The 8,676-nt window shown below is 43.3% G+C and overlaps 1 non-coding gene across 1 annotated transcript; it reads left to right on the top strand.

The window, feature by feature from the left end:
- Window positions 1–6,672: 6,672 nt before the first annotated feature.
- TRNAE-UUC (transfer RNA glutamic acid (anticodon UUC)) lies at window positions 6,673–6,744 on the top strand. Its single transcript has one exon. It is a non-coding gene; the product is annotated as a tRNA-Glu (tRNA).
- The last annotated feature ends 1,932 nt before the right edge of the window (window positions 6,745–8,676 follow it).

Genomic DNA, 8,676 nt, shown 5'->3' with positions numbered 1-8,676 from the left:
TGATAGCGGGTATTACAGCATGTTTTTACGCTGATGGAAATGATTCAGGAGGGAGAGAAATATGGAAGAAGCAGGAGAGAGAGGCGACATAATTGCAGGAGCAAAGCCTTGACTGAGCAACAGGGGATGGGATCCAGTTCACATGTGGAGGTGTTGGCCTTGGGTAGAAGAACACAGTTTGTCCGTGTATCAGGGAAAAAAGGCAGAATCGTGAGTACAAATGCAGGAAGGTAGACAGATATGGTGGCGGGCAGTAGGAAAGTTCTCTCCTGATTGCTTCTCTCTCAGGGTACTAAGGAACAAGGTCATCAGCTGAGAAGGAGGATGGGGGTGGAATTTCTGGGGTTTTGAGGAAAGATGAGAAAGTATGAAATAGTCATCTCAGGGAGAGGGGAGAGCGAATTGATTGGGGAAATGGGGTACGATTGCCTGGCTGCACTGAAGCTGCACTTGAGGTCTGCCATGGTAAATTTCAAGTCAGACCAGTCAGCAGTGGTTGAGTGTTTTTCGCCAGCCACCTTCAGCTCTTTAGGAGCTGGGCTGGAAGAGGTGGCAGCTGGAATTAAACAAGGCTGAGCTGGCTTAGCAAAGGCAAGCAAAATGATGGAGTTGAGAGAATGTACAAGGACTTGACACTGTGTACAAGGAGTGGTACATACGGTGAGGACTATAGACTAACAAAAAAGGTGGAGATGGAGGAAATGAAGGGGGTAAGAGATGGTGACAAGTTGGCACAGTAACAGGACTGGGGGACCTAAGGGGGCCCAAGGTTGGTTGAAGTCAGAACGCTAGAGAGAGTGAGAGGGGATGATAGGAGGTAGGAATGTGGGAGGCTTGAAACGAACGTTAGGGAACGGAGCAATCCTTGGTAATGAGACCTTAGCAATGGCTCATTGATGAAGGTGGTGAAGACCACAGGAAGTGAGGATGTCCAGGAAATGAGAGGCCAGAATGTTGGAAGGAGTCCCCAGGTGTATGTTGAAATGACCAAGAATTAAGAAAGGCGTAGCGGTGGAAAGTAAGACACTGATCTTGGTGGTAAAGTCTTCAGTGAAAGTGTGGGGTGAAGGTGGGGTGTGTCTGGTCAGAGGACAGAAGGTGACTACAACGAGGAGACTGCAGCGGCCATGAGAATGCCCCTCTCAGACCTCTGACTGTGGCCAGTGCCACTGACCTATGGCCCCAGCTGCTGTGCTCTGAAATCCATCACCCTGCTGAAGCCCCGCCTCTCACTGGCTGCTCCCGGCCAGAGAGCGAGCATTGCAGGGATATGAAAGCAGAAACACTCCTGGGAGACACAGCTTTGGCTCCAGAATTCCCCATCAGCTTCACCAAAACTTTTTCAGGCATGCAGTAAAATCTACGGCTTCTCCTACCCAACCTTCCTTTCTTTTGCAGGGTTAGACCCGCATGCTCTGGCTCCTCCAGGCCCCTCTCCGTTTTTTCCCTCGAAGTTGGTTTCTCCAATAAATCTCTCGTACATCTAATCTTGTCTTGGTGTTAGCTTCTCAGAGGACCTGAACTAGCGCAGAGAAGCAAAGGGGAATGTGGTCTACGATTGCTTCCAAGAGTCGGGGTGCTTTAGGGAAGAGGGAGGGACAAAATAACCTAGAAGTAGCAGTAAGGAGCAGGGAAATATTTATCCCTTCCCCAGCCCCAAGGATTCATGAAGGTTAGGTGTGGCAGGATGGTGAGAAAATGCCATCCACTTTAAGGGCTCGGGATTCAGACAGAATTCAGGTAGGCAAAAAATGAGGGGAACCTTCTAATAATCCCTGACCTGGCCACCTAGCCTGATGACACCAATGCTGTCCTGTCTAGGTGCCAGGATCCTAACTCGGGCCTGTGGCCTACATGGCAGAGGGCAGACCTGGTGCCCAGATTAGCCCCAGACCTTGTGAAACCTCTGGGTCATCATGCTGACTCTTCCTTCCTCTTCCAGGCACTTGAATTAGCCAGCAGGATTAGAATCCTACCCAGGACCCCACCCTTATTTTTGGTTAGTTATTTTCTTGTTTCGTCTCCCTTCACCCAGAACAAAGCCCTATCCTAAAGCCAAAGTTATCAATTTGGGACCTGACCATCCTGTCTGCCTTTTGCTATTCCCTGTTCTTCTCCAGGGATGGAATCTGTCTCTGTGCCTTCAAATGGTTGGGGTCTTCACCAGTGACAGATGTTCAGGAAACACCTTCCCAAACCCTAAGGATCTGGCCAACTTCTGAAGTCCTTGCTGAGACCCACCTAAAAAGTTCTGGAAGTAAGACAAGGCTGCAGGACCTAATGGACACCGCCTGAGCCTTTGGATGGCTTTTCCAGGGAAGCTGGGCAGTTCCTCAAGTAAACATTCCAGCACTTCCTGGGGGCCTAGTGTGGCTCAGGGACTCATAGGGATGGCATGCTTGAGTCTGCACAAGTCCTGCTGCTGTGCTAGGATCTTAGTCTCCTTCTGCACTCGCCAGCCCTGCCCAGCCTTCCCACATCGTCTGCATCCATTCACACCAACTGACCTGGCAGTCACCTCATCCAGGGTCTTTGTTTTGTTTGGCCTTGTAGCGGTCACTACTGATGCCTCACATCTCCCTGGTTCACTTCTCAGGTCCCCTGCAACTGGGCTTGTCAGTTCCCATGTGTTCTTGTTGCTTCTCACCTCAAGCACCTGCTTCTCTCTGCTTCTCTGTCTTGGGAATTTCAGTAGCATCAAAGGAGCTTGCTCAGCCCTAAGCAAAGACAGCCCAGAAGGGCAGGAGATTTGACGCCCTCATAGGCGCTTTTTTTTTGCCACACCACGCGGCATGTGGGACCTTCTTCGTTCCCCGACCAGGGATCGAACCCACACCCCCTGCATTGGAAGCACAGTCTTAAACTTTTTTTGGTTTCTTTCTCTTTTTTTTTTCCATAGGGGCAATATTTAACCAATAGGAGATCAGAGTCAGTGCACTACATATTCCAGCTTCCTCAGTGGGATAATTCTAAGGGACCCTGTAGTCAGGTGAATGGTGGCCACCCCCCAAAAGAGATGTCCAAGTGGAACCTGTGAGTGTGTCCTTATTTGGAAAAAGGGTCTTTGCAGACATGGTTAAGGATTTCGAGATGAAATCATCCTGGATTAGGGTGGGTCTTAAATCTAATGACAAGTACCTTACAAAAGAAGAGATGAGAAGACAGAGAAGGTGACATGAAGACAGAGGCAGAAATTGGAGTGATGCATCTACAAGCCAAGGAGTGCTGGCAAACCACCAGGAGCTAGGAAGGACTCAGGGAACAGATTCTTCCTCAGAGACTCCAGAAGGAACCGATCCTGCTGACACCTTGATTTCAGACTTGTGGTCTCCAGAACTATGAGAGAATAAGTCTCGCTGTTTTAACCCACAAAGTTTGCGATTATTTATTACAGCAGCCTTAGGAAACTAACATAGGTTTCTACACAGTTTCTCAGAGAGCTCCTAGGGATTTGAGCTCCACTTGCCCACAAGGATAACCCACACCTTAATGTATCTTTCATTGGCCTCTTTTTCCTGTCTCACTTTTCCCACTCCCTCATTTGAGCTTCGTGGGATCTGCATCCAAGTCCTCATCTCAAGGTCTGCTTTTGGGACAACCAAAAATAAGACATGCATATTGAAGAGAATGCTTCTGCCAATAACTCCAGATCTGACCAGTAATATTATTACTAGGGTTTGCTGCCCTATCTTTTTCCTTCTTCTTTCATGTCTGTTTGGTTTCTTTCAGTCAGTGGTGTTTGATTCATTCACTCTCTCTATACAGCTGGAGGGAGGATTTGTCTGTCCCTTAGAAAACCAAAAAATTGAGACAGGATGGGTTTGGCTTCGAGGAATGCTCTGAGAAATACCATTTCCTCAGGAAACAAACAGCCTTGCCTCTTTGCTATGGTACCACCAGTGCCTTTACCACCAAAGCATCTCAAAGCTATAATGGTTCAAAAGCAATCCATGATCTCAGGCTTTTAAGCCTGAACTGCTTATTCTATCTATTCCATCAAGGTCACACTGGGACCTCCCCAAATTGTGTGTCCTTCCCTCTGGGTCTATTTGACCTTTGGATTCCAGCCATGTCCACCACTGGACCAGCCTGCTACTGACAGGGTCATGGGTGGGACAAATGTGTTTGTTCCTCTTCATGTATTTGATGCTGTCTTTGAGCACATTCTAAAGCAGTGGGATTTGGGCATTAGTTTCTGACCTTCATTATCTGAGCCGCCTGCTCTTCTCTGTTAGAACTCATAGATATTTAAAGTGAACTGTTAGTTTCACATAAAAGTTTAGGAAAGTTTACAGTCAGAGAGTAGTCCAAAGTCTATTCATTTATCACCTGCCATCTATTTTCTAGTTCAGGTGAGAAAGATGTATTTTTCCTGCTTTTATTTTGCTTCCATTCTAATTCAAAAGTTTTGACTCATTCATCTACTCTGATGCCATTTTGCTTTCCCACATGTAGAATTCTTGACTCTTGGATAGAGTGAGAAAAAAACCTGGGTATGAAAGTAGAGAAAGATTCTTGGATACTTAAAAGTTAAAACTGGAAGGGATCTAAACGATAACATAATCCAGGGCTTCCCTGGTGGCGCAGTGGTTGAGAGTCTGCCTGCCAGTGCAGGGGACACGGGTTCGAACCCTGGTCTGGGAAGATCCCACATGCCGCGGAGCAACTGGGCCCGTGAGCCACAATTACTGAGCCTGCGCGTCTGGAGCCTGTGCTCCGCAACAAGAGAGGCCGCGACAGTGAGAGGCTCGCACACCGTGATGAAGAGTGGCCCCCGCTTGCCGCAACTAGAGAAAGACCTCGCACAGAAATGAAGACCCAACACAGCCATAAATAAATAAATAAATAAATAAATAATTTTAAAAAAAAGAGTCAAAGAAAATGATGCCAGATCATTTGTCTAAAAAAAAAAAAAAAAAAAGATAACATAATCCAGCCGCTTTGCTTTATAGGTGGGGAAACTGACGCTCAGAGAGGTGAAATGACTTCCCCAAGCTCAAATGACTAACGGCAAAGTGAGCTGCAGAACTTGGAGGAGAAACGCAACCCTACAGGCCACAGTGCTTCCATGACTAAGTGGGTTGGAAATTGAAAACCAATGCTTTCCCAGTATCTCCAACTGCCCAGGCTGAGGCTGCTGTCTGTTGTCTAAGTCAGGTTTATTACTTCCTTCTTTCAACTGCGCTTTAAACATCTCTTCTCATATTCTCATCTCTTAACGGAGACATTACTCAATTCAATAGGGAGCTCACTTTCTGTTGTCTGCAAGTTCCCTTTGTAAAACATGAAGCAGTCAATATTTTTTAAGAATCCAGTATTAGATAAACCTACCATTAACTGAGCATATTGCCTTAGAATTTCCCCAGAATGCTTTAACTATTTTTGCCCAGCGTGGAGACAATGACTCACACTGGATATTCCATCACCAATGCTCCTCTTCACACTGGGGCCAGAACAGAGGTTTTCTTCCAGCCTAAAACAGGGAGGTGCCATCCATTTGTTAAAATGAAATAAACGTTCTCTGCAGCTTGGGCTCCCGGGCAGTAGACAAGCCAAATAAATGCAGAATCGCTCTTTTTTTACTCCAATTCTATGGTTTCAGACAGAATACAATATCTATCCATTGTCTAACACAGCCCGTTAGCCACCTGGCTGACGAAAAATAATCTTAAATGGCCACTTTGAAGATGGGTCAGCCCATGGCTTTTTTCTCAAAGGTTTCAATCTTAATAGAAAACTATACTTAGCATTTACGGAACCTTGTCAGTCAAAAATCAGGGGCCGTACTGAGTCACAATCCCTTTTTGCTAAGAGCAAAAGTAGCACTTGGATGCTGTTATTTTTACTATCATTATTATTATTGAGAACACAGTATGATGAGAAACCTAATTTTTTTTAGCATTGACTCATTTTTTTATCAAAAGCCTATGAAAATTACCACTTCTCTCATCTATACAAAGTGGACAATAATATCCACCTGGCAGAGTTATGAGGGTTAAACAAGAGAGCATTTGTAAAATGATTACCTGATACAGAATCAGTGTTTCTCAAAGATAAGGAGATCTTTCTTTCCTCTTAAGCATATCATCATTCTGGTAGTCAGTTTTTCCTTCCTCCCACAAAAATTCAAGGATGGTCCCTAGACAACCACAGCAAGCAACCCAAGGTTTTTCTCATAACAGGAGGACAATGAATTTTGTTGAATAAATTGAAATGAAGCTTGATGTAACATCTTTCCCTAGATTGGGCTATAGAACTGTCTCATTATTGAAGGTCATTGACCCCAAAAAAATCAATCAAAGGCTCTGAACTACAATGTAAATTAGCATTCTTTTAGAGAAAGACACAGGAAAGGCTGAACTCATATCATTTCAAAAATCAAGAAAAGGTGTCTCTGCTCCCAGTATGGTTGAGTAAGCTCCTACTGAACTAACTTTCCCATAGGTAACAGCTATAAACTCTGGGGGAAAAAAAACACACAAAGAAACCCCAGCTACCTGAAGGCTCTGGAGAGTAAGCAAAAATAAGAAAATTCCACTGGGGAATCAACCTTGGGAAGCAGGGAAAATATGGAATGAGCTTCTGCTGTTTATAGCTCTTAGCCTGAGATTAGGCTGTAGTCAACACTGCAGAGGGCTGTTAAAACTCCCATAGAAAATCCATTTTGGGAATTCCCTGGTAGTCCAGTGGTTAGGACTTGGCGCTTTCACTGCCATGGCCCAGGTTCGATCCCTGGTCAGGGAACTAAAATCCTGCAAGCTGTGTGGTGCAGCACAGCCAAAAAAAGAAAAAAAGAAAAAGAAAGAAAGAAAGAAAGAAAGAAAGAAAGAAAGAAAGAAAGAAAGAAAGAAAGAAAGAAAGAAAGAAAGAAAGAAAGAAAATCCAGTTTTTCTAGCCTGAAATGTTCAGGGCAACTCACACCCACAGTCACTAGAGTGCGAGAGAAAAATCCTAGAATGAAGTTATCCAGAGAAGAGAAAGTCTAAATTCTATGTGTATCCTTTGCCCAAACTTCCAGCTGAGCCCTGAACCACGGACACAGGGAAAACACAAAGTATCCCAGCTAAGGACAAAATAATTATATTGAGATTTGAGATACTACCTAAGAGACAGAGTTTGCAGTTTAAGTCCAACCAATTTGATTGCCTGCTTAAACAGAGAAACAATCTTTGGAGGAATATAACAGAATTCAGAGTCCCCATAACATTCAGAATGTCCAGGATATAATACAAAATTACTTGAGTTATGAAGAATTAAAAATGTCACCCATTTTCAAGAGGAAAGACAATCAATGAAGACTAACCTCAAAGCAACCCAGATATTAGAATTAGCAAACAGGAAGTTTAAACTTGCCATTATAACTATGCTCAATGACTTAAAGGAAAATATACTTGCAATAAATAAATAGAAAATCTTAGCATAGAATCTATGAAAAAAAAACAAAAATTCTAGATCTGAAAGATACAATATCTAAAACAAAAGTTAAGAAAAAAATTAAAAAGTTAATAAAAAACCAAAAGTTAACAAAAGTTAATAAAAAATAACTATTTTTAAACACATATGCTTCATACTATGTTATTGAAGGCAAAGGTAGAATGAGCAGAAGAAAGAAAAAAGAGGAAGAGGGAGGAAAAGCTAGAAGGATAATTGGAGAAGAAAGTAATAAAACAGTTATAACCAGGGCAGCCTCCAGAAGAAAGAAAATATGCATAAAGCATGGAGAGAGGGGATAGATTGAACCTGAGTGAGGGAACTATAGGAAGAGAGACTAGAGAAGAATCATAAAATCCTAAGGCTTATAAACTGTTTTTGTTTAAGTTCTCTTCATTTGGCATGAGATGAAGAGGTTTATGAAAGGCCTGAATATATGGCTTTTAATTACTTTTAAAATGACCTTTAAAAATACCAATTATTATTTAATAAACTGCTACTCAAACTTACAGATATGCCACTCTTAATCATTTCCTTGGCTTCAGTGGTGGACCCTTAAGACACAGTCACCCAAGTGGAGGTTAGATTCTTTATCTTCACTTTATACAAACCACAGAGCACTCAGGTCACATCTATCACCTGTCTGAGGAAATTCCAGCAAGATGGGTCCTCAGAAATAACTCCCTCTCACCATTGTGGGTGGGACTGGAAAAGGGCTGCATATCTAAGGGCTGTCAGGGTAGCTTGGGAGTCTGAGAAGAAGCCCTGTCTAATGCAAAATCAACTGGGTCTTGTATATTTTCTGAGCTCCAATTCTCTTGGCACAGACTGCCAACTGAGGTCATTATAGGGCAATTTTTAGCTTAATAGGGGGCTCTACTAGGTAGAAAAACCCTTAAAGACTTAAAGATACTAATTTTTAATGGTAGAATTCCAGAAAAGATAATTTTGATTGCGAGAGGAAAGACTTCTTGAGAAGACAGCCCCTGTCTCCTGGGGCTGGAGATCAAGTTGGAAAATGACCAAGTGATCCAAAGCCATTGATAAACCACTGTCTGGCTGTGGGCTGTAGTTTGGTTTTATAAGTCCACTAAGGCCACGTGTAATGAAAACCAACTGAACAATTTCTAACTCTTCTATCCTAGTATCATTTTTCAGATTCAGAAGCAGACATTAAACTGACATTGCTATATCTTTTCTTTTCCATTGTATATTAAGCCTTTAACCTCCCCCCTGCAAATATGA

This window comes from Balaenoptera acutorostrata, chromosome X, assembly GCF_949987535.1.
Source record: "Balaenoptera acutorostrata chromosome X, mBalAcu1.1, whole genome shotgun sequence".
NCBI classification, from domain to species: Eukaryota; Metazoa; Chordata; class Mammalia; order Artiodactyla; family Balaenopteridae; genus Balaenoptera; species Balaenoptera acutorostrata.
Note: the sequence above shows the minus strand (reverse complement) of the source record. Positions and strands in the feature narration are given on the sequence as shown.